General features: G+C 42.3%; 1 pseudogene; it reads left to right on the top strand.

The window, feature by feature from the left end:
- The first annotated feature begins 2,029 nt into the window (after nucleotides 1-2,029).
- LOC135524134 (protein LSM14 homolog A-like) lies at nucleotides 2,030-27,584 on the top strand (annotated as a pseudogene).

The raw sequence follows: 27,584 nt of genomic DNA on the forward strand, positions 1-27,584 counted from the left end.
AATGATTTATTTCAACTTTTTTAAATTTAATCACATTCCCAGTTGGTCAGAAGTTTACATACACTCAATTAGTATTTGGTAGCATTGCCTTTGTTTAACTTGGGTCAAATGTTTCGGGTAGCCTTCCACAGGCTTAAGTTGGGTGAATTTTGACACATTTCTCCTGACAAAGCTGGTGAAACTGAGTCAGGTTTGTAGGTCTCCTTGCTCACACACACTTTTTCAGTTCTGCCCACAAATTCTCTATAGGATTGAGGTCAGGGCTTTGTGATGGCCACTCCAATACCTTGACTTTGATGTCCTTAAGCCATTTTGCAACAACTTTGGAAGTATGCTTGGGGTCATTGTCCATTTGGAACACCCATTTGCGACCAAGCTTTAACTTCCTGACTGATGTCTTGAGATATCCACATAATTTTCCTACCTCATGATGCCATCTATTTTGTGAAGTGCACCAGACCCTCCTGCAGCAAAACACCCCCACAACATGATGCTTCCACCCCCATGCTTCACTGTTGGGATGGTGTTCTTCGGCTTGCAAGCCTCCCCTTTTTCCTCCAAACATAACGATGGTCATTATGGCCAAACAGTTCTATTTTTGTTTCATCAGACCAGAGGACATTTCTCCCAAAAAGTACAATCTTTGTCCCCATGTGCAGTTGCAAATCGTAGTCTGGCTTTTTTATGGTGGTTTTGGAGCAGTGGCTTCTTCCTTGCTGAGCTGCCTTTCAGGTTATGTCGATTTTTGTACCGGTTGTGTTCACATGTTGACAAGGTCATTTGCTGTTGTTCTGGGATTGATTTGCACTTTTCCCACCAAAGTACGTACATCTCTAGGAGACGGAATGCGTCTTCTTCCTGAGCGATATGACGGCTGTGTGGTCCCATGGTGTTTATACTTGCGTACTATTGTTTGTACAGATGAACATGGTACCTTCCGGCATTTGGAAATTGCTCCCAAGGAAGAACCAGACTTGTGGAGGTCTATGATTTTTTTTCTGAGGTCTTGACTGATTTCTTTTGATTTTCCCATGATGTCAAGCAAAGAGGCACTGTTTGAAGGTAGGCCTTGAAATACATCCACAGGTACTCCAATTGATTGAAATGATGTCAATTAGCCTATCAGAAGCTTCTATAGCCAAGCCATAATTTTCGGGAATTTTCCAAGCTGTTTAAAGGCACAGTCAACTTAGTGTATGTAAACTCCTGACCCACTGGAATTGTGATACAGTGAATTATAAGTGAAATAATCTGCCTGTAAAAAATTGTTGGAAAAATTACTTGTGTCATGCACAAAATAGATGTCCTAACCGAGTTGCCAAAACTATAGTTTGTTAACAATAAATTTGTGGAGGGGTTGAAAATGAGTTTAAATGACTCCAACCTAAGTGTATGTAAACATCTGACTTCAACTGTATGTTTCAGTAAGATTGGATTTTTAGCATTTATTGCAATGGTTATCAACTGTTCTGCAGGGATGGAACGTAAGTCGCAGAAAATTGAGTTTGTGGTGGCATTTGGGTGAGCGAGACTTGACATCAGAAGAGTCACAGGGTGTGTTAATTTGAAAACAATTCCTCTTTTTAAAAAAAAAACCTTTATTTAACTAGGAGTGTCAGTTAAACAAATTCTTATTCACAATGACGGCCTACTCCGGCCAAACCCAGACAACGCTGGGCAAATTGTGCACCTCCCTATGGGACTCCCAAACACAGCCAGATAGTGACACCTCTTGCACTGAGGTACAGTAGCCTTCTATCACTGAGCCACTCAGGAGTGTTAAGTTGTGATGTCTCATCATTTCAGGTTGTTGGCATGAGGTAGGACTAAATAGATGTAAATAGTGGAGTAGGGTGGTGTTATTTAAAATATATATACAATAATTGTGAGTGCAGTGTTAGATGGTAGGGTATTTATTTGTTTATTTTTTCAAGCAAAGTATAAGGGAGTTGTACTCCAGTCTAGTAGGTGGCGGTAATGCAACATATTGGATACCAACCGCAGTTAAACCTCATCGAAGAATAGCACGCAAAAGCACAAAAAGGGCTAGCCACATACATGCTTCAAAGAAACGCTCAGTGAGGGATCTAGTTGGATTTTGAAGCCATCATGAGTGGAGGAACCCCATATATCGGGAGCAAAATCAGCCTAATTTCTAAGGCCGAGATTCGATACGAAGGGATTCTCTACACTATTGACACTGAGAATTCGACTGTCGCACTTGCAAAAGGTAAAGAACGTTAACTCATGCAGAAGTCCGCACTGTTGTGCACCAACCAAATAACGTTTAACTACATAACGTTACAGAGATGCCTGTAAGCAAACGTCATTAAATCACACTGTGACTAATTGTTTTTATGCTGTTCTGAAAAAGGTGTTAACGTTAGCAAGCTAACTAATTGACTAGTCAGCCAGCCAACTTGCTAACTAGCGAGTAGTGTTGGCTTGTTAAACCTAAGAAGTTACCTGGTGATGGAGCTAGTTAAACATGTTTATTTCAAGTACAAGCTGCGAGTATCATGTAAACCTGCCATATTGTGTTAACAAACGGTGACGCAGCGCGACAACTGCATCGCTAACATTCACAAGCAACTCCACGTCAGTGATGCTGAATTTCGGGAATTTGCCAGCCGGCAAAAAGAAATGTTGCGCTCTACATTGCATGGGGGGAAAAACTGGTGCCCGTAAATTAGTATCTAAGCTGCAAACTTAAGGACACCCTATCCCCTCAAATTAAGTGGACACTTCTGATGACGTCTGACGAGTATACACTTGCAGGGAGAGGGAGGAAGGAGAGACCAGATGCTTTTTAACTTTCTGTGGAGAAACCGTACCCATGACATTAGGAAAACTGTTGTAATGAACACTAATGAGAATGGCGGGCTGAATTTTTTTTCTGGACTTTACACCTAAGAACCCACTTCTATGTGGAATTTTATTCCTCATGTCTTCTCTACTTTTGGTGGCCTTAACTTCATGTTGGTTTGCAATTATAATATTGACACAGTTCCAGTGAAATGTTCTGCTTTTCATTGCCAGGTTTTCTTGTCATGGTCCTTAATTTATAAGCTTAATTTTTCTCCACAGAGATATTACATGGAATAATTGGGATCTATTGTATAAAAATACTTAGTAGTTTTTAGAATATTGGTTCTGAAATAATATTCTATTGGTGAGCCAACTGGTAAATGTAGAGGTTCTCTTACTTAGTTATAAGGAACTTAACATCTCATCATGGAGTCAAGGCTAAAAATGGCCAGTTTCCCATTTATTTTGGCTACTATGACATAAGAGGTCAGTGAATTTGAAAGAGGTGTTTCAATGGAGCATAGAGGGTATAAAGTGTCTGTCTCAGTCACTTGTAAAGGTAGATCACCAGATCTCAACCCAATTATAGCAGATTCTGGAGCGGTGCCTGAGACAGTTTTCCACCAATATATGGAATGTTTTGTGGAAGAAGGATGTTGCATCCCTCCAATAGTTCCAGACACTTGTAGAATCTATTCAGGGGTTTCCAACAGGTAAATCGCATGCTACCGGTAGCTCGGATTCAGAGGGGTTGGTGTTAAATGTGGAAGACACGTTTCAGTTGACTACATTCAGTTGGACAACCGGTATCTATCTCCCTTTCACAGCCCACCTACGACTAACTCACTAAACATTTCCAGAAGTATATGCACTTTTTCAATGTGTTCTTTCTCAAGCAGTCATAAACAAACCTCAAGTATCTGACACTGCAAGCTCCCATCTACTATTTAATCAATGCAATAGTGACATAATTCCACCCCTGGTTAGCCACTTGTCTTAAAATGCCAAACCTAACCCAATTTGCCAATTCATTTCCAGCAATATAGTGGCTGTCAGTGGTGTGCGCATTTGTCTAACACTCCGTGTAGCCAGTTGTGTCCACCTTGTGGGTGGACAGAAATATTTTCCTCAACCTTCTTAGTTAAATGTTACCTGCGAAGTAGGCTTACCTGGCAGAAGTGTATATAATTTGTATTTATTAACTTTGCCATGAAATGAGCAGCAGCAGTACAGAACCATAGCTAGATGACACCCAAGGCCCATTACTCACTTGCAATTAAAGGGGCATTTTTTTTAATTCAAATTTTATTTAACTAGGTAAGTCAGTTAAGAACATTTGTATTTACAATGCTGGCGTTACACTCAAATATACATTTTCTTTCAGACCTAAATGGACTCGGATCACATTTCGTTGTTTCTCTATGAACAATTGTCATGAGAGTGAAAACAAGTCTAAAACAACCTGAGCATGAAAACAAATTTATATGGCTTATATCCCAATTAAACTACTTTCATATTTACCTTGAATGTGTGTATTTTGAAGTAGACTACATTTGATCTTTTATATTTGCCAAATTGTTATTGTTACAAAAAAGTTGGATACAAAGTCACAAGTAACTATTCAGTCAACCAGATTAAATATCTTTTGGCAATGGTTTAGTTAACTTATTTTGGTACTCTCATCTGTCCCCCTGTCTGACCAAGTCGGAAGGTTAATGAAACAACATCAAACAATTTTTTGCTCATTGAGTGCTAGTATAGAATTCTAGTGAAGATGGAACACTGATTTGGACAGGCAGTGTCACATCTAATGCTTTTAAGGGAATGTTGTTATTATGGATGTTTTCAAGTATGATTGTATGCACACTTTCATCAAGGGCTTAGGTGATGTATAATTGGTTTCCTTTCTCTTTATCAGTTTGTTCTAAGCGGTACGCACGCTTCATAACATGATCAATGACTGGCTAGTCAGCATCGCTGCATAACACGCTCATGATAAACTACCCTTCTTACTGCTTCCGAAGTGTTTGGCCGCTACCTTCTTTGCTAACAATCTTTTTATCTGTGTGATATACACTGCTCAAAAAAATAAAGGGAACACTAAAATAACACATCCTAGATCTGAATGAAATATTCTTCAACACTTTCTTTACATAGTTGACTGTGCTGACAACAATCACGCAAATTATCAATGGAAATCAAATTTATCAACCCATGGAGGTCTGGATTTGGAGTCACACTTAAAATTTAAAGTGGAAAACCACACTACAGGCTGATTCAACTTTGTAATGTCCTTAAAACAAGTCAAAATGAGGCTCAGTAGTGTGTGTGTGTGGCCTGTATGACCTCCCTACAACGCCTGGGCATGCTCCTGATGAGGTGGCGGATGGTCTCCTGAGGGATCTCCTCCCAGACCTGGACTAAAGCATCCGCCAGCTCCTGGACAGTCTGTGGCGTTTGTGGATGGAGCGAGACATGATGTTGCAGATGTGCTCAATTGGATTCAGGTCTGGGGAACTGGCGGGCCAGACCATAGCATCAATGCCTTCCTCTTGCAGGAACTGCTGACACTCCAGCCACATGAGGTCTAGCATTGTCTTGCATTAGGAGGAACCCAGGGCCAACCGCACCAGCGTATGGTCTCAAGGGGTCTGAGGATCTCATCTGGGTACCTAATGGATGTCAGGCTACCTCTGGCGAGCACATGGAGGGCTGTGCGGCCCCCCAAAAAGAAATGCCACCCCACACCATGACTGACCCACCGCCAAACCGGTCATGCTGGAGGATGTTGCAGGCAGCAGAACGTTCTCCACAGCGTCTCCAGACTCTGTCACGTGCTCAGTGTGAACCTGCTTTCATCTGTGAAGAGCACAGGGAGCCAGTGGTGAATTTGTCAATCTTGGTGTTCTCTGGCAAATGCCAAACGTCCTGCACTGTGTTGGGCCCTCATACCACCCTCATGGAGTCTGTTTCTGACCGTTTGAGCAGACACATGCACATTTGTGGCCTGCTAAATTTTTAGCTTATGTGTTTTCAATTTTTATTAATGATTTGGGAAATGGGATGCAACCAGCAAAGTTACATCTATATGCAGATGCTAGTTATATATTCATGTGATCCTTCTCTGGTTCAGGCTGTTGAAGAGCTCCAGACTGCTTTTCATTCACTGCAGGCCTCCCTTTATGGTCTTGAATGTACAAAAACTAAATTCATGACCTTTTACCAAAGCTAGAACTCTGCCAGAGAACGTTAGCATTGTCAGAACTGGTGACTTAGGGATTCGAAAGTGTTATCCTACAAATACCTAGGTATTCAGTTGAATGTCAAGTTAACTTTAAAAAGGACAATGTGGATAATCTTGTGATGAAGCTTAAATTGAAATAGTTTTTCGTAATAAGGCTTGCTTCCCGCTTATGGCTAGAAAGAAGCTTGTTCAGGCTACTTTTCTCTCTGTAATTTGATTATCCTCTGTCTTAGACTGGACTCTGTTTATCATGCATTCTTGTGCTTTATTACAAATGCCAAGTCACTCACCCGCCATTGCGCATAGTACCAAATGGTAGGTTGGACCTCACTTTATATTTGTATGTGTTCATCTACAAAGCCCTTTTGGGTAAACTCCCTCTTTACCTCTGTAGTCTGGTATCCTTCACCACCAGCAGTTACCATACCCGGTCTACTAGGTGGTTGCTACTTAGTCCCCTAACTAGCTAATTTGTCCTGGTATATAAACATTGAGTTATTATTTTACCTGAAATGCACCCTGTCCTCTACTCCAACAATTAATCCACAGATAAAATTTTAAAAATGTCATCTCTCCTCCTTTCTTCAGGCTTCTTTTTCTTTGGCCTTTATATGGCGGTTGGAAACCAGCTTTACAGCATTACTACAACCGACCAGAGTGTGGACCTAAAGTTAATTTTCAATCACCCACGTGGGTATATGCTCTAAAAACCAATGAGGAGATGGGAGAGGCCAGACTTGCAGTGCGTTGCACGTCACAAATCAAACCAATTTCTATTTTGGCGCCTGGCCACGCAGATGCTCGCTGAGGAGCGTAAACAGTGTGGGTGCAATGATTAAGTCACATGTTTGTGTACATTTATTTTGTGAGCGGGTGACCACCCTTTTTTCCCCCAGTCCAACAGTGCACCTGATTCAAAGTACATTTTGGCTACAAATTGCATGTCATGTCACTGCTTATGCTAACTGAATGCTTTGTCTTTCCCCATTTAGTTCTGTCTTTTGGCACTGAGGATCGGCCCACTGATAGGCCCATCCCGCCCCGAGATGAGATCTTTGAGTACATAATCTTCAGAGGCAGTGACATCAAGGACCTGACTGTGTGTGAGCCGCCAAAACCAACATGCTCTTTCCCGCAGGACCCTGCCATCGTCCAGGTACAGCTTCTCCCAACCACAAAGTACTTCAATATCCTAAGTACACCCTTGTAAAACAGACATATGTAGTAAAAGTCAAGAATCAGCTAAGTGTCAATTTGCATTGTTCTATTATAGAAAGCATTATTCATGTTACAGGCTTTGGTTTCTCCATTTATGTTTTGAGGTTGGACTTTAGCTCGTTAGCACATAGGGTGCACCGATTGTCACCTCGTTAGTCAGTATGGTTACACCTGTGCTGTTTATCTCATTGGTGTGAAGGTGTTTCACCTGTGCCTTTTTGTTTGCCTCTTGTTGGGCAAATTTAGTGGGCCATCATGGTAGGTGTTTTTTTAATTTTTTTTTTAGGTTCCAGTTGTTACTCGTCAACTTTCAGTGGACACCCCCATGAGTGTCTTTCAGAACCCATCTTAAAACCCCACCTGTTTCGGTTATTGGTCGGTGACTTTGTTTGTACCCTTTTCTGTTTGAGCTACATTTTGGTTTTCTTGCTGGGGAACGTAACACATGGCGATGTACTGATACGATTTGCCTTGGTCCCCGGTCCAAATGTTTACGATATGAATGCAGTGGTCTGTGGGAGCCCAAACCGATACAAATGAAACATGCATCAGTCAGAAAACCGGTTTCAAATTTTACAAAGTGCAGGTTCATAGTTTTATTTTTTTTTTTTAGGCATGTGACTGAATGGCTCAAATCTGTCTTATGTAGCAAAATTTGAAATAGTTTTTTTTACATAGCTACAAAATGGTTTATATAATACACTGCATTTTTGAAGAGCGATGGGAAAGTAATTCTGCTTTGAAAGTTGATAAACTTGCAAACTTTTGAGAAGGGCCGTTGAATGTTTTGGGACCTACTGGAGAGCTCTCCTTTGTCTACACCCATTCAGCATTGTTCCCACCCTCTTAAGCCAGCGCTACTTATCTCTTTAAGTATTCACATGTGAGGTCATGTGCTAAACAGTGAGTAGTGTAGTGAAGATTAAGACCAAAATTGATAGTAGCCTACAATAGGGAAAAATTCCAGCTAAATAAATATTAGATGCTTACCCAGACACGCTTGTCTAAATTGATGGGTCATGTGAAAGAAATGCTATAACCCCTATCCAACATTTGTTTTATTATTTTTGACCGTTAGCCAGGGGCACACACACCAACACTCAGACATAATTAACTAAACATTTGTGTTTAGTGAGTCTGCCAGATCAGATGCAGTAGGGATGACCAGGGATGTTCTCTAGATAAGTGTGTCAATTGGACAATTTTCCTGTCAAAATGTGCCGAGTACTTTTGGGAGTCAGGGAAAATGTACAGTGGGGAGAACAAGTATTTGATACACTGCCAATGTTGCAGGTTTTCCTACTTACAAACATGTAGAGGTCTGTTGAAGGAATTCTAAATTCCTCTGTATTATTTCCCAATCAGAATGAAATACTGTCAATGCATTCGAAGGGTTTGTAAGACCCTATGATTTTATAAGAATTGACAGAGCCCCGGTCTTAAGTCAGGTAACAGCGTTTAATTCGAGAGTACTGGTACATACACATTTTTCCACAGGTTATAAACTGAAAATGACGTCAGCGTTTTCCAAATGTTCTCTCTTCATGACACTGGTAGAGAGGCCCTATAGTTCTCGAGCCTTCCCTCCTCGCCTGAAGCCAAGGTCAGTCAGTGGAGATAGTTCATTCATTTGTACCAAGGCACTGTTCTAAACTCCTGACTATTATATACGATTGGGAGCAAGAGAGAATTCCTTCATGTACAGTACATAAGCATTTGGACTAGTCAGTCCTGATTGAAATGTATACATAATTAGTCATTGATAAAATTAGAGACCTTGTTAAGAGAATTTATCATAGGTACATTTCAACTGTGAGAGACGGCATCTAAAACAAAAATCCAGAAAATCACATTGTATGATTTTTAAGTAATTCATTTGCATTTTATTGCATGACAAGTGTTTGATCACCTACCAACCAGTAAGAATTGTTAGTTTTTCTTTAAGAAGCCCTCCTGTTCTCCACTCATTACCTGTATTAACTGCACCTGTTTGATCTCGTTACCTGTATAAAAGACACCTGTCCACACACACAATCAGACTCCAACCTCTCCACAATGGCCAAGACCAGAGAGCTGTGTAAGGACATCAGGGTTAAATTGTAGACCTGCACAAGGCTGGAATGGGCTACAGGACAATAGGCAAGCATATTGGTGAGAAGGCAACAACTGGTGCAATTATTAGAAAATAGAAGTTCAAGATGACGGTCAATCACCCTCGGTCTGGGGTTCCATGCAAGATCTCACCTCGTGGAGCATCAATGATCATGAAGAAGGTGAGGGATCAGCCCAGAACTACACGGCAGGACCTGGTCAATGACCTGAAGAAAGCTGGGACCACAGTCTCAAAGAGAACCATTAGTAAAACACTGCGCCGTCATGGATTAAAATCCTGCAGCGCACGCAAGGTCCCCTGCTCAAGCCAGCGCATGTCCAGGCCCATCTGAATTTTGCCAATAACCATCTGGATGATACAGAGGAGGAATGGGAGAACGTCATGTGGTCTGATAAGACCAAAAAGCTCTATTTGTCTCAACTCCACTCGCCGTGTTTGGAGGAAGAAGGATGAGTACAACCCCAAGAGTATCATCCCAACTGTGAAGCATAATTCTTTGGATGCTTTTCTGCAAAGGGTTCAGGGCGACTGCACCGTATTGAGGGGAGGATGGATGGGGCCATGTATCGCAAGATCTTGGCCAACAACCTCCTTCCCTCAGTAAGAGCATTGAAGATGGGTCGTGGCTGGGTCTTCCAGCATGACAACGACCCAAAACACACAGCCAGGGCAACAAAGGAGTGGCTCCGTAAGAAGCATCTCAAGGTCCTGGAGTGGCCTAGCCAGTCTCCAGACCTGAACCCAATAGAAAATCTTTGGAGGGAGCTGAAAGTCCATATTGCCCAGCGACAGCCCCGAAACCTGAAGGATCTGGAGAAGGTCTGTATGGAGGAGTGGGCCAAAATCCCTGCTGCAGTGTGCAAACCTGGTCAATAACTACAGGAAATGTATGATCTCTGTAATTGCAAACACAGGTTTCTGTACTAAATATTAAGTTCTGCTTTTCTGATGTATCAAATACTTATGTCATGCATTAAAATGCAAATTAATTACTTAAATCATACAATGTGATTTTCTGGATTTGTTTTAGATTCCGTGTCTCACAGTTGAAGTGTACCTATGATAAAAATTAGACCTCAACATGCTTTGTAAGTAGTGAAACCTGCAAAATCAGCAGTGTATCAAATACTTGTTCTCCCCACTGTATGTAGTAAAAACAACTTTTTTTTTTTCTTTCGGGAATGTAGGAAAGTAAGTTGCCAAAAATATAAATGGTAATGTACAGATGCCCCCCCCCAAAAAAAAATACTTTTGTACTTGAAAGTATTTTTACTGAAGTACTTTACACCACTGCCAAAAATGTATTCACACCAGTACATTAGCATACTTGACATACTGCTACACAACTTATGTATGCATTACTATGTGATAAGGCCATGCAACCTGAGTTGAAACATGATTTGAGGTGCAAATGTACAGTACATAAACGTGTGTATATATATTTATGTGGATGACACTTGATACGTTCACATGATATTGTTGTATGTCACAATCATGTTATGACCACATTCATTTTATATATCAATATTTTGCTAAGTGAATGGGTCTCTACAAAAGGTGTAAACGGCACAGCCAAATGGTTACTTGCATAGTAGCAATTTCAGAAAAGCTGTACCGGTATGTACAATAACGATATCTGTGATAGATGATATGCATACAATCAGGGGTAAAGTGGCTGAGCAGCAGTGTTAGGAGAGAGGCATTTCAATAGAGGCACTGCAGATAGTGCTGATGACTGGTCTGTCCGAACCACGCATGAACAAGGGAATCTGTATTTGGAGAGCCTTTTCTGTCATGCCCTTGACTTTGATGCTGGGCATGTGACGTCGATTGCATCTTCGTCACAACTCCCTGATCTTCTCAAAGATACGTTTGTCTAGCTGCGTCCAGTCCAGGTGGTCCTTGTACTGGCAGACTATCTATGGGAGGAAGGATGTCAGCGTCGCGCAGAAGCTGAAACCTGGTCCTGACAGTCCAAACGCTCCTTGGCGACAACACCAGGCTCCAGAGCATCGAAGCTGTGAAACGGGGAACAATCACAACAACAAAAATCAGAAGACATTACAACCCTGCACAATATCAATTGACCTCCCAAGTTTTTAGAGAATAATAACCTCATACAATTCAATGACAATTACTTTCCCCTGAAGTGCTGGTACTGCTTGATCTGTGGCAGTGGTCTGAAGTACGGAGTCAGGTGTTGCCAGCCATAGCTTTCCACCAGCACTGTACCATCCACCAGTCCAACTAGCTGTGGGATGTTGACCCCTGTCACGGTGCAGCCCTTCACAACACCAGCCATCTCTGACGTTCACTTGGGTCTTTCTGAAGTGTTACTTAAGGCTGAAGCACCAGTCGGACTTGGTGTGGCCTGTGATCAGGAACTGAAGGTCCAAGACCATGGTGGAGCTTGTGCATGGTCCGCCAGGCACAATACCATCGCACGATCTTGTTCTTGTTTTGGCCTCTGCAGTTATCACAATTCAGGTCCTCACGCGTTTCCCCAATTCTGTAGTTAGTGATGAAATGCTACATGTCGTTGACTGCTCTGCTGCCTTTGCTTGTTTGGGCCAGCTCTCTTGTAGATGGGAAGCATTAGAACTTTCTCCTAGTATGACTGGTGGAGGAGAGGTCAGGTGTGTTCTACTGATCCTGAAAGACATATGTAGTTAACATTGAACCTATAACTAGCAATGTTAAATGGCATTCTGAGAACATTCCTAATGTTACACACACTTAATACAAGTTAATATTAGCTAGCTCGCTAACAGCAAACTTTAACTTGGTCTTTTGTTTAGATATTTCACGTTAGATAGCTAAAAAATGAACTGATCCATAGAGTAGCGTTACTAGTAATACAAACCAATTTGTCATAGTTAGCTGAAGATGGAACCTATTTGGTTAACAAGCCAACCATCAAACTCCATCTTGCTAGCTAACAGCAAGCTTTAACTTGCAATGAATCAACTTTCTGACAAAATTAGAAACTTATCTGAAACTGTAGCTAGATTCTTACGCTGTTACATGGATGAAAGCTTCACAGCAGACTGCAACTCCTTTTTATTAAATAAGATGTCCTTGGTCATTTCCGTTTAGTTTGCACAACTTGTTTGGCCTGTGTCAACTTCTTCCGTGACAACACTGTTGACCGCTGTTTCTTCCCCATCACTGTGGAGTCTTCTGACAATGTCTCCTTCAATGTAAATGTGTTTACCTAAATCAGGGATTTCCTCATCGATCTGATTCATTTTCAGAGAGAGTCGACATGGCACGATCGTCCTCCAGAAAGTTCATCAACTTTTTCCCACTGACCTTTGTCGATAGCGCCTGAAATTCAGGGCAGCAATGCTATTGAGAGCAGTAGCAACATATTTGCAGTTCTCCATTGCTAATTTCATCTTTCAAACTGCAGTAGAAAGGATTATCTACGCATAACGAGCAGCTCATTTTATAGACAAGATGCAGACCAATCTGAAACTGATCTCTCGGCATGTACAGCCCACTCATTATCTCAGCCAATCATGGCTAGCGGGAAGGTTCCTGTCTAAATCAACTAGGCTCTAGTAATTCAACATTATTCGTATTTACAGATGCCATAAGTTTGTTATTAAAGGCACATGAAAGTTCACATGTTCGAAGGCATTTTTGCCTTCAAAAGCATTTTGATAAATTATTTTTTTTAGGTTCAGACGGCTCTCCTGTGAAGTCATGACTTCAAATCAAATTTTATTAGCCACATGCTCCGACTACAACAGTGAAATGCTTACTTACTAACCAACAATGCAGTTTAAAAAAATACGGATAAGAATGCAAACAGTCCGGATGCTCTCAATGGTGCTGCTGTAGAAACTTTGAGGATCTAAGGACTTGTGCCAAATCCTTTCAGTCTCCTGAGGAGAATCGGTTTTGTTGTGGCCTCTTCACAACTGTCCAGACTTGCGGCACACGCCTAGTTTCCTGAATCGGGTCACCATATGGTCTTCTGGAAATAACTAATCTGTTATGACTGAAATGATGTGTCCTCTCCTTCAGTTCAGTAGCCTATCCAACTTTATGCATATAACTGCATATGGCTGACAGAGCAATGGTGTGGGAGATGCAGATGCCCGCGCCAACGAGAGATTGGCCTAATAGGTTATTTGTACATTTGGCACCTTCAGCAATCAGATGCGTGTAAAATTTGCTTTCGCAATGTCAAATCATAGGCATTATTAGTGACAACCAATGTAATTTGCTGGGTCATTGTTACCAAATGCGTGTCTTACCAGAGTTGTGTGACCTACCAAAGTCTACGCAACTCGCATCCAACTGCTGATTGGGGTTATCAATCGTTCCGATTGTTTGTTTTTTTAAATTTAGATTATTCAGGTTCCCCATAAGAAATAGCTTTGACGTTTTGCTTTAAACTGTCAGTGTATTTGGTCTTTTTTTTTTTACATGAATAAGAATTTCAAAAGAACTGCTATCATTTCTCATTCATTAGTCAGAGCGGGAGAAGTTCTGTAAACTTCTAAACTATTTGCTTTCGAGACAGGTCAAATCCAAAGCTGCATTATATTAACTGTCTAAATGCCAAGATGGTTTCAAAAAAATATTGACATGGTACTAGCTCAACATTTTCAATCTGCAAAAATGATTAAGTTAATCAGGTGGTGAATAGATATAAAAATGAGTGGGATGTACATTTCCCACTCCTAATCTGATAGTGGGGTGGTCTGCCCAATGGCTCAGCTCAGGTGCCCACACACACACACACACACACACACACACGGTCACTCAGTTTAAAGAAGTAATCTCAGACAGATGCAGCACAGAGGCCCAGCTTCTGAACTCCCATAGGCAGCAGATATTAATTTAAAATGGAAAATTAAGGTGTTTATGTTAAAAATGTTAGTGCATCAATTCGTTCCACTAATCAAACTAAATCATACCAGATTGAAACAATCTAAAAAGTATCAAAGCCCGTGCATCTAGATGCGTATCGACTCATTCATGAAACTAGATGCACATCCCTAATATAAGTGCACCTGTGCAGTGATATTTGGCTTCATCTCGCTTTCTTCCTCTCCAGTCCTCTGTGTGCTCAGCCCCTCCACCTGCTCCTGCTGCCACTTCAGCTCCATTCCAGTCGGTGGGCTCCAACGGCCTGTTCAACCGAGCTCCCGTGCCCCTGTACAGCCAGTGTAACACCAGCCCCCTGGTGTCCATGCAGTTTGGCACCGTTGGTGACGCTAAGAGCCACAGCAACACAAAGCCTGGATATGGTGAGGAAGGGACCGCTAGCTAGGTTAATCACTAGTGTGTTCAAGGTCTGATATTAGTCAGTCATACTTTACTATTGTCAACTGTGTTCTAAAGCTTATATTGTCAGTCACGTTATACCTTCAAATGCAAGCTAATGCTATGCATTAAGCGATCTACCTGTCAAATGCAGGTAGATATGTTTTAAGCTCTGTCAAGCTCTGTCAGGTATGCTTTCCAAGGTATGCTTTCCAAGGGTTGCAGGCTGCCACATGGCTCTTGGATCAAGCAGGGCATTTCACAGGCGCATATTCAGTGTTAGTACTCGCCATTTCCGCTCCATTACGAAGATGCTGCTAGTACTCAGCCAAGGGTCACAGGTCAGGAAGCAAATCAGGAAATAATGAGGCCAGTCAGGTTACTTTTGTAACCCTGATATTATGAGTGAGATCTCACGTGGGATTCAGCTGAATCTTGAGGAACCATTTATACACATCTGTTAGACAGACCAGTCGAAGGGAGGTGAACCCCTCCGTTCATAATAAAGAGCTACTTGCTCACCCTGTGGAGATTCCCGAGCATGCCGAACTTCGTCACGCTCTTACAAGTAGGGGAATATCTCACTCATAATATCAGAGAACCGTGGTAATGAAAGTAACCTTGATTTCTCTTTCAATTATTTGTCCCCATGTTGCACTTGGGATATGGCCAACTCCATTATTGCAAACATGCTCTCCAAAGCCAGGTAGTCTTAACATATCAACCCTCAGAGGCCCTGACACTGAGGACACTATGTACCAAAGAAGTTGCAGTGATGTCTAGCCGGTAGAACCTGGGCATATATGCATGGATTCCCAACAAGCTGCGTCGCAAATCTCCTGTAAGTAGATGCCCTTTGAACAGTGCCCAAGAGGTAGCCATACTTCTACTGGAGAGAGCCCATTGGCTGTCCGGCGGCTGTAATCCCTTGTTATTATAGGCCAATAAAATAGCGTCCACAATCCAATGTGATAATTGTTGAGTGTGGCCTCCCCTTGTGCGAAGCTCTTGGTGTATCCAAGTAAATGCGCAATATGCGTACTGGACACAAATGGTGGAGAGGTTCTTCTGTAGAAGTGGTGGGTGGAAAGCCACAAGCTCCAAAGTGAGACAATTGAAACCGGGGAAAAGCCTGGGGCAAACTGTAGGCACATGGTGAACTGACAGCGCGTGCGGCTCACGTACTTGCTTTGTGGACTTAAGGGTGACCAGTGAAGCGATCTTGAAGGCGAGCTACTTAATTGTCATGCTTTCCAGCAGCTCAAAAAGATGCTGTGAAATGGCCTCAAGTGCAATAGACGGATCCCAAGGCGGGGCTTGGAAAACTGGACGTGAACGACGCACCCCCTTCTTGAAACAAGTTTTTACCAATTGTTATTTCCAAAGCCTATATGACAGGCCAAAATAGTGTCTAGAAAGACTAACTGAGGAGAAAGCAATAAGGACCTGCAAAAAGCACAATTTTTCTTTTTTGGTCACATTTTCTCAAATGCACCATTTGTTTGCATACAGTGAGTGTGTAGAAGGGGCCCTGACACTCTGTATAGTCAATGACTGAGGCAGGCCTGTCACGTTCAGATTTGACCTCTCATGGGCCAAGCCCAGAAGGCCATTGTGTTTGAGTGAGGGTGGAAATCTTTGTTTGCTTTGGTCAGAAGATCCCCCGCATAACGGGAGTTGCCAGGGCTCGTCGTACAGCACGAGAATGATCTCCGCTGACCAGAGTTTGCCTGGCCATCGAGGGGCTATCAAGATGATGAATGACTCTTACCTCACTGTCTAGCTGTCATTTCTGTGATTTATTATCAAGCTGGACACAATCAAGAAACTGTATGATTGAAGGTCCATTTTTAATTTGTACATTATTTGGTTGTAGTTTTTTTAAAGAATATTGAGGTATTTTTCCCCACTTAAAAAACATACAGTGCATTTGGAAAGTATTCAGACCCCTTTTTTTCAAATTGTTACGTTACAGCCGCCTTCTAAAATGGATTAAATACATTTGAAAAAATCCTCATCAATTGACACACTACCCCACAATGACAAATGGAAAACAGGTTTTTAGAAATGAACACGTTTTATTAAAAATAGACATCTAATTTACATAAGTATTCATACCCTTTGCTAAGAGACTAAGTATTGATAACGTGTGTGCTAGTCAATGTTTATCCGTTAAGGCTTGTGTTTTCTAGCTCGTGTTCACCTAGTGGGCTAATAGCATAGCGTGCTAACACAGGAGACAAAGCAACATGTTTTCGGTAAGTTACTCAACACAAAAGACTAGAGCTGAAATTTCTGCGCTCGGTGGTGTAACCTCGCGGCACTTGCGAAACAGTTAAACATATATTTTCATGCTGAGGAAAGCTTAGAGAAGTACTCTTGTGAGAATTACCATAGGACAGGTGACTCGCTCCTTAGATAATAGGAGGGGCTCACCTCATTCACCTTTTGACCAACTGACATTTGTAATTGGTTCTTCGAGATTCAGGTGAATCGCACGTGAGATATCAAAAATAATAATTGAAAGCGAATCAGAGGACTCCTCACACTTGTGTAGTTCTTGCCCTCAATACTCTACACCTTCTGTTCCTCTCCATACAGGAAGATCAGTGCCGCCCTCTTCCTTTGGGAGTGACACAAGCTCCGCTGCAACCCAGTCCCAGAGCAGTGCTATTGGTGCTGTTCTCCCCACTGATTCACACTCTCTGGGTCCCGCTGCTGTCCTTGTATCTAAAGGTAAAGGAAACACGAGGAAGAGAAACACTGATTTGTTCTACTACGTACTCACCTTGGGGAAACAAACTCATTTGAAACTAGCTGTAGATCTAACCCATTCACTTCCTAAAACTCATCTGTAGAGCACACGGTCATATTCTTTCAAGGGATGGCTAACCTGACTATTTCCTTGTGGCACATGGACACACCTACTCATTCAAGGGATTTTCTTTATTTTTACTATTTTCTACATTGTAAACATCACAACTATGAAATAACACAAATATTTTGGATTCCTCAAAGTAGCCACCCTTTGAGTTGATGACAGCTTTGCACACTCTTGGCATTCTCTCAACCAGCTTCATTGGGAATGCTTTTCCAACAGTCTTGAAGGAGTTCCCACATGCTGAGCACTTGTTTGCTGCTTTCCTGTCACGCTGCGGTCCAACTCATCCAAAACCATCTCAATTGGGTGGAGGTTGTGTAATTGTGGAGGCCAGGTCATCTGATGCAGCACTCCATCACTCTCCTTCCTTGTCAAATAGCCCTTACACAGCCTGGAGGTCTGTTGGAAAAACAAATGATAGTACCACTAATCCCAAACCAGACGGGATAGTGTATCACTTTAGAATGCTGTGGTAGCCATGCTGGTTAAATAGAGGTGTCTTAAATAAATCAGTATCACCAGGAAAGCACCCCCACACCATCACCACCTCCATGCTTCACGGTGGGAAGCACACATCTGATCACCTATTCTGCATCTCACAAAGACACGGTGGTTGGAACCAAAAGTCTCACATTTAGACTCATCAGACCAAAGGACAGATTTCCACCTGTCTAATGTCCATTGCTTGTGTTTCCTTTTTATAGGTGTACTTTAGTGGTTTCTTTGCAGAAATTTGACCATGAAGGCCTGATTCACACAGTCCTCTGAACAGTTGATGTTGAGATTTGTCTGTTACTTGAATTCTGTGAAGCATTTTTGGGGGCTGTAATTGGAGGCTGGTAACTCTCTAATGAACTTATCCTCTGCAGCAGAGGTAACTCAGTCTTCCTTTCCTGTAGCGGTCCTCATGATAGCCAGTTTCATCATAGCGCATTCTGGTCCTTGCGACTCCACTTGAAGAAACTTTAAAAGTTCTTGATTTTTTTTCATGTCTTAAAGTAATGGACTGTCGTTTCTCTTTGCTTATTTGAGCTGTTCTTGCCATAATATAGACTTGGTATTTTACCAAATAGGGCTGTCTTCTGTGTACCACCTCTACCTTGTCACAACACAACTGATTGGCTCAAACGCATTAAGAAGGAAAGAAATTACACAAATTAACTTTTTAACAAAGGACACCTGTTAATTGAAATGCATTCCTGGTGACTACCTCATGAAGCTGGTTGAGAGAATGCCAAGAGCGTGCATAGCTGTCATCAAGGCAAAGGGTGGCTACTTTGAAGAATCTCAAAATGTAAACTTATGGAGTCATGTAGTAACCAAATGTGTTTTGATGTAGAAAAGAGTCAAAGAAAAACCCTTGAATGAGTAGCTGTCTCAACTTTTGACTGGTACTGTATGTTAGGCCTATGTATCGTCTTGTGAGAGCATATCACCCAATACTGCTTTGGAATACTAGAATGTGGTTCAAAATGGCATTTCCACCCTCACCCCCCTTATCACAGTTTTTTTTTTTCTCTTCTCAATAAAATTGCAGATTGCTTTTCACAACACACAACCTTCAACGCGTTTAATCACTTAAGCTTTATATCCATGAAGTGTAACTCTTGACGAACCAGTGTTGAGTCTGATTCGTGTGTCTCTGCAGTGTTGAGTAGCCCAGTGTAACACTAACCCTCTGTTCACCCAGGCCACACCAGCCCCTCCCTGGACCCCCTGAGGAAGAGCCCCACGGAACAGGCAGCCCCGTCGGCCCCCTACGCTCTGACTCCCAGCTTGGGCCGTAGGAGTCCCGCTCCAGGCCAAACGACCCCCTCGGCTCAGCCGCCAGCCATGCCCAGCAGCAGCACCATCACCAGGGTGAGACCGTCAGCGGGGCCCGCAGTAACCAGGCCTGGGGTGCGCCCTGCAACACGCCCATTTCTCACCAACGCTATACCACTGCAGGGCTTACCAATTCTATCTTTAGCTCCGTAGGTGAGACCTATCGGAGGCTTTACCTGTTTTGTTGTGCTGTAACCCCCTAAAAACAAAAATGACCCCTGCCATTTTTTGTAACTCTTAACAGTCTGTCGGAGTTTCAACATTTTAACAACTTTTGCCTGTTTCTATAGGGTGTGGCTATATCTCTTTATTAAAGTTGAGCTGAGCTCTCTAAACTAATGGACTGTACCATTCCAGGCCCAGAAAGCACTCATAGTGTCTGAGCAACAGCCGCAAGGTGAAGGCAGGGATCCAGTCAACGGCCTGCAGGGTAACTGAGCACCTCTGCTCTAACCGTCCTCTGTGCTCAGCTCCATGCCGTTTCAGACTGCATGCCCTAGTGACTTTTACTTAAACTGTCAAGCCCACGTTCGTTTATACAACTCCACCTTCCTGTGTGCTTGCAACTGTCTGCATTGCTGTGCAGATTGACAAGTTGAGATGGCGATCACTGCTCTGTTTCGTGTGTTATGGTAATTCTGTTACGCCATATGTTGGCGATTTTAACATTGTATGGATGGGTAATGCTATTCATGCTTTATATGCTGCTGGAATATCTATTTGTATAAATCTGTTAGTGACATTTTAAGTATTGTGATGGATGACAGGCCATTGCTTTATTCTGTCAATTGGTAGATAAAAGCACAGCAAACTACCAATCTATGCTATAGTGGACCTTTTCCTGCATTTTGTTTATTCATATTCTTCATGGTTCGGTTTTGAACAAGGGGCACTGCTTTTGTTAACTTATTATAATAATTTTGTGGTATTGTTTGGTGTTTACTACGTTTTCTGGTGGTAATATTGTCTATTCTTCCTGTTTCCCAGTTGGCGGCCCCCCACCTCAGAGGCGTGGTCATGGGGGAAGACAACGCGGCAGGAGCCGCTTCAACGTGCGCCTAGATGGACCCAAGAAGGTCGAGAAGGACTTCGACTTTGAAAGTGCCAACGCCCAGTTCGACAAGGAAGAAATTGGCAGGGAGTTCCAGAGCAAGCTCAAACTAAAAGGTACCAGAACTGTACAGATCAGGCCCTCATAACATTTGATCCAACACTTATGGGTGAAGGAGCTCGATTTAGCCTAGTGTTTTTGAGGACGGTCATGCATGCAAGGCTGGTTTCTTCAGACAGACAAAACATGGCCGGCATCCGAAGCATGTGTTCAGGGGACTGAGATTAACACGAGGCAAGCCTGAGCACAATGCCGTGTGTGTGTGCGCTGTCGTTGCAGTCACTATTTTTTTTACACATGGCGGGAGAGCACATGATGCGCTCATTTCCTGTCAATTAACTTGGCCTATTTTTCTGGCACGTTTATTTTCTTTCACTTGTTTCATATGCAGCCACAGAGGGGTGGCGCATAGGTTACTTACTGTGCTTTGATTGACGAACAGCAAACTAGACTAGTTTATAAAACGTGTCTGACTGAATAATCGATCTTACAGCTTTCAGAAAGTATTCGAACCCCTTCACTTTTCCCACGTTTTTGTTTTACAGCCTGAATTTAAAGTGGATTTATGTTTTTTGACACATTTGCTCATTTATTCCAAGTAAAAGATCAGATACCAGATTTACACAAGTACTCAGACCCTTTGCCATGAGACTTGAAATTGAGCTCCAGTGCATCCTGTTTCCGTCAAGCATCCTTGAGATGTTTCTGCAACTTGATTGGAGTCCTTGTGGTAAATTCTATTGATTGGACATGATTTGGAAAGGCACACCTGTCTATATGATGGTCCCACAGTTGACAGTGCATGTCAGAGCAAAAACCAAGCCATGAGGTCGAAGGAATTGTCCGAAGAGCTCCGACAGGATTGTGTCGAGGCACCGATCTGGGGAAAGGCACCAAAATATCTGCAGCATTGAAGGTCCCCAAGAATACAGTGCCCTTCCATCATTCTCAAATGAAAGAAGTTTGGAACCACCAAGACTTCCTAGAGCTGGCCGCCCAGCCAAATTGAGCAATTGGGGGAGAAAGGCCGGTGACCAAGAACCTGATGGTTGCTCTATAGTTTCTCTGTGGAGATTGGAGAAACTTCCAGAAGGACAACCATCTCTGCAGCACTCCACCAATAAGGCCTATATGGTAGAGTGGCAAGACAGTAGCTGCTCCTCAGTAAAAGGCACATGACAGTTTGACAAAAGGCACCTAAAGACTCAAACCATGAGAAACAAGATTCTCTGGTCTGATGAAACCAAGATTGATCTCTTTGGCCTGACATGCCAGGTTTCCTCCAGACGTGACGCTTGTTGGCACATTCCTTTGATGATGGCATCATGCTGTTGATGTTTTTCAGCCAAAGGGGACTGGGAGACTAGTCAGGATTGAGGGAAAGATGAACGGAGCAAAGTACAGAGCGATCCTTTATTGAAAACCTGCTCCAGAACGTCAGACTGGAGTGATGGTTCACCTTCCAACTGGACAATGACCTGAAGCACACTGCCATGCCTGTGTTGTCTTGGCTTCGGGACATGTCTCTGAATGTCCTTGAGTGGCCAAGCTAGAGTCTGGACTTGAACCCTATCGAACATCTCTGGAGAGACCTGAAAATATCTGTGCAGCAATGCTCCACATCCAACCTGACAGAGCTTGTGAAGAATGTGAGAAACTCACCTAATATAGGTGTGCCAAGCTTGTAGCGTCATACCAAGAAGACTCGCGTCTGTAATCGCTTCCAATGGAGCTTAAGCAAAGTACTGAGTAAAGGTGGCTGGAAACTTATGTAAATGTAATTTGTTATTTTTAATACATTTACAGAAATTGCTAAACTGTTTTTGCTGTTTTTGTCATTATGGAGTTTGGTCACTTAGAAATGTCATTGTTTTTGAAAGAAAATCCCTTATTCTTTTGTCCATTTAAATGTATTTTATCAGATATGTTGTAAATGACTATTGTAGCTGGAAATGGCAGATTTGTGGAATATCTAAATGGGCGTACCGAGACCCATTATCAGCAACCATCACTCCTGTGTTCCAATGGCACATTGTTAGCTAATCCAAGTTTTATAATTTTAAAAGGCTAATTGATCATTAGAAAACCCTTTTACAGTTATGTTAGCACAGCTGAAAACTGTTCTGTTTAAAGAAGCAATACAACTGGCCTCCTTTAGACTAGTTGAGTATCTGGCGCATCAGCATTTGTGGGTACGATGACTGGCTCAAAAGGCCAGAAACAAAGCACTTCTGACACTCGTCAATCTATTCTTGTTCTAAGAAATGAAGGCTATTTCATGCGAGAAATTGCTAAGAAACTGAAGATCTTGTACAAAGCTATGTACTTCTCCCTTCACAGAACAGCGCAAACTGTCTCTAACCAGAATAGAAAGAGTGGGAAGCCCCGGTGCACAACTGAGCAAGAGGACAAGTACATTAGAGTATCTAGTTTGAGAAACTGACACCTCACAAGTGCTCAACTGGCAGCTTCATTCAATAGTACCTGCAAAACACCAGTCTCAGCGTCAACAGTGAAGAGGCGACTCCGGGATGCTGGCCGCCTTGGCAGAGTTCCAAAGATAACGCCATATCTCAGACTGGCCAATAAAAATAAAAGATCAAGATGGGAAAAAGAACACACTGGACAGAAACTCTGCCTAGAAGGCCAGCATCCCGGAGCTGGTGTTTTGTGGGTACTATTTAATGAAGCTGCCAGTTGAGGACTTGTGAGGTGTTAGTGTCTAGTTTGAGAAACAAAGGTACTTGTCCTCTTGCTCAGTTGTGCACCAGGGCCTCTCACTCCTACACTGGTTAGAGCCAATTTGTGCTGTTCGGTGAAGGGAGTAGTATACAGCATTGTACGAGATATTCAATTAGCTTTTCTTTCAAAAACGAGGACATTTCTAACTAACCCCGACCCTTTGAATGCCTGTATGTGAAAGTCTTGATCATAAAAGTCTAGACTGAAAATGTATGAATTGTTAGTCATTTAAATTGTAGACTCACTACCACATCTTTCCAATCTGGGAGATTATTTCGCTGTGTATTTCTGATGGCCTCCGGTATATTCAAATGCCTAAATTCCACAAATGTAGTTTGTTCAGGGCAGCCTGGATGCATACTTGATCTATTTGGCTGAGAACTCCATGTGTGGCTCTCGAGTGGCGCAGTGGTGTAGGACACTGCATCTCAGTGCAAGAGGTGTCACTGCAGTACCTGGTTTGATTCCAAGCTGTATCGCATCCGGCCGTGATTGGGAGTCCCATAGGGCTGTGCACAATTGGCCCAGCGTCGTCTGAGTTTGGCCAGGACAGGCAGTCATTGTAAATAAGAATGTGTTCTTAACTGACTTGTCTAGTTAAATAAATAAATGTCCAGAACAGTAATTGGCCATTGTGGAGTGAATGTGTTTGATGTCCATTTCTTCTCAAGATGAGATGAAGGTAGCCGTGAACGTGGAGGATAAGGGCAACTCCAGTGTGGAGACTCAGAACAGCAAGGGCAATGCTGATGAAGGGTTGGAGGCACTAACACTTAAAGTTTACTACGACAAGACCAAGTCTTTCTTCGACAAAGTCTCCTGTGATTACAGCAGGTAGGCGACAACTGCCCATATCATCTCTCTCCCCAATGTTTTTATAGCGGTAACCTTCTATCTTGTAGATTTAGTTTGAGAATTTACAATACAATATTGTCTTCCCTTAGGCAATACGTGATAAAGAGCCATTCTGTTTTTCAGGAAAGCTGCAGAAAAACCTGGAGGAAGCTCTGGTTTCCCACTGTGAGTCTCTTTTCGCTCAGATCTGTTCTGTCCCATGCTGATGTTTTGACACTATACAATGTGGCATTATTGATATATGGAGTATACTGTATGTAAGACCGTAGTGGATTCAGTCAGGTACTGTCGGCGTCCTCCAACCCCCGGTTGAGCGTCTAAATTGTGATTGGCAGGCAGCGGAGGAAGACTTGGGCTGAGGAGAGGCGTATCAACTCTGAGACGTTCGGCATCCCCCTGCGCGGGGGTCAGTCCCTTGGGGGCTACCGCGGGCGTGGTGGTATGGGCTTCCGCAGGGGTCGCTCCGCCAGCAGAGGGTCCTTCGGTCCCCCCCGCAGAGGCCACGGCTATAGGGGAGGATACAATCCAAAAAGCCAGGGAGGATGGGAGTTTTCAGAGAACTTTGAGTACAGGGTAATGTAGATGTTTTTTTTAAACTTATTGTATAGATGGATGCCATTGTGGCCAAAGGTATCATCAACGAATACATTTGCAAAATCCTAGAGTTAAGTTGTCCCTCGTAATGCTTTTAATTATGGAGTTTACAAATGAAATTCACAATATAGCAAATGCGAAAGAAGATCAAGCACTTTTACATAACTCTGTTAACCGTAACAGTGTTTACCATAGTGAAGTCATCAAAAAGCTGTCTAATTTTTCCCCTTCCTTCCTGAAGGATACCCGTGGCTGCATGGAGGACAGATCCAGAGGGGTGACGCCTCATCTTTAGAAATAGTTTGTTTTATACTTTTGACTAAAAGATTGTATATTTGTCAACATCACTGGGGTAGACTGCTTGAATGCCACTTTTCCATATCTTTTAATAATGGAAATGATGCAATCCATCGCTCTCTTCAAAACAATTTCCAGGTGGCTAAATTGTGTATGAACATATTTGAGGGATGTCCTTTTCAGCAATGAGTTTTTTTTCTTCCTTGTAACAGGTATTTGATTATATTCTGTTAGGTGTAGAAGGCCGAATGACTGAGGATCGCTGACATAGCTTCATTTTTTGGGGGTAACCTGTAATGTACCAAAATAGCCAGTGGGGTCTGTCACAGCTTTCTGTGTATTTTTCAACCACACAAACTGTACCTGTACCTAGTCTGCTAGCTATCCATCTATCCCACTTCTCCAAGCTATCCATGTCCTCCAAATGGCAGCGTTTGTGATTTTAGCTAGATATCAACTTTTTGTAAATTATATTCTGTTTTATTTACTTCCACGTCTTCACTAGTGATGGTGCTAGATGAACTTGGCTATACTCTTCTGGTTTGGTGACATAGTTTAACTCTGGTTGCATAACTAGGTATAGGGAAAGATGGATTATAGGTCAGAACTTCACTTTCTTTTAAAAAGAATTCTGTAGATTGCCCTGTACTCGAGGCTACTGGTATTTTGTAACTAGAGTTGCACAATGCTGCTGTTTGCTACGGTTATCTCTAGCGTGATCTATGTAAACTGCTACAAGAGCTCGCTAAAGCAGGCCGTCTAAGTATGCTTCTTCCTGACATTTAGGTCACATTTCAGTTTCCAACATTTCTAAGGAGCTTTCCAAATTGTTATTCCCTTTTACCTCTTTGTCAGTCAGTTTGTTAACCTCATCCTGAACTCCACCTCCTCGTTCCTCTCAAAGAAACCAGAATGCCAGAAAGAATTTGACCCACCAACTGTACTTGAGATGTATGACGGCAAGAAACGATACCCTGATTGAACTCTTGATTCGATGCCTCTGACTCTGTCCCATGGCACTGCATGGCGGTTGGTGGCTTGCTAAGCTACACAAGTGATGTCAACCTAATTGCTCAGTTAAAAATTGGTTAAAATATTTGATTAATTGTAGAGCCCCTTTGGTTTTAGCTACATGGCAATATTGAAGCTAATGTTTTGGAGGGTTTGAATGATTGGGCACAAATTGGGTGAAGGTTGGTTGATGGGAAGTAATGAACTTTGACTGAATGTCTGATGCTATCTTGGCCAGACATGATTTAAATGGAGAGAATATTAGCTAGATTTGGGAATTTATATCTTGCAGGAAACGTACACACAGTTGCACTTTTTACTAATGAAGTTGTTTTATATAATGGTGTCCTCTGTTAATGTGTTAATCCTGAGATTATATCCCAGTTCTGCTAACTGTGGACGACCTGTGAGTCCCAAATGGCAGCCCTATATAGTGCACCGCTTGGCTCTGGTCAAAAGTAGTTCACTTTACAGGGAATAGGGTGCTATTTGGGATGATACCGACGATGTTATGGTACCTGCCCCCCCCCCCCGTGTGAACAGGGAGTTAAGAATAATTTATTGTGCCTTAATGCCAGTGAATAACTAGAATACTACATTTGAACTAATAAGAGTGAATAGTCAAATTAAATTTTACTTAAATTGGAATTTATTCTAAGAACTTTTGGTGTGCTCTGAAGCTCTTTTGCACAGTGCTGTTCGATGAACTTGGTTATTGTTTGATAATGTACTAGATTTATTCAGAAGTATGGATATGTCTACATCTGTACATTTTGTTGAGTGACGGGAGTTGACGCCAAGTTCCAGCATCTTGTTAATTTCCATTGCAGGATCATTATTTTCTGGCATTGATGCACTGTAGTGGAAAGTGTTGGATTCTGCCCCCATTAAGGTTTTGAAAGCTTTCAGTAATTTAAAATGAGACCAACATACAGAAAGAATATTGATTGTCAAAGTGTTAGATTTGGGGGGGGGCTAAGTGTCTTAGGCTGTGTTTTTATACAGGCAGCCCCATTTTGATAATGTTCACTAATTGGTATTTGGAGCAGCTCTGAAAAAGAACAGAATTGGCTGACTGTATAAACGTAGCCTTAAAATGATCTTGTCTAAGATGAAGGGTGGTACAGTGGGATGGGGTGAACCTAAACTGTATTGTCTTGATTCTTTACTTCCTCTTGTCTTCTCAAAACATATTGGAGCAGAAGATCAGAGGGGAGGAACCTCTGTTCTTCTGCACCAATGTGTTTTGAGGAGACGAGGAATCAAGGCAACAACGTTTAGGTTCACCCATAGGATCAAGTGCCTAGTTCAAAGGGATGTCCTGTATCTCCATTTCTCATTGTTGCACAGAAGCCTGCATGAGGGTCTGGCTCAAGCCACTATCATGACACAGCAAGGATACAATGCAATAACTTACTAAAATGTCTGTGCTGGGGGTAGTTTGTTTGCGCATCAAATGTAATTTATATACAGACTTTAAGCTTGTTTATTTGGGTACATTTTTCTAACAGTTTTGTCTCTAAACCCAGCATGACGTCCTGTTCTGTGGGCCTCAGTGGACTGGGGTTTTTATTCAAAGCAAACAATAAAAGTTTTCATATCTGTG

This window comes from Oncorhynchus masou, chromosome 31 (genome assembly GCF_036934945.1).
Source record: "Oncorhynchus masou masou isolate Uvic2021 chromosome 31, UVic_Omas_1.1, whole genome shotgun sequence".
Taxonomy (NCBI): Eukaryota; Metazoa; Chordata; class Actinopteri; order Salmoniformes; family Salmonidae; genus Oncorhynchus; species Oncorhynchus masou.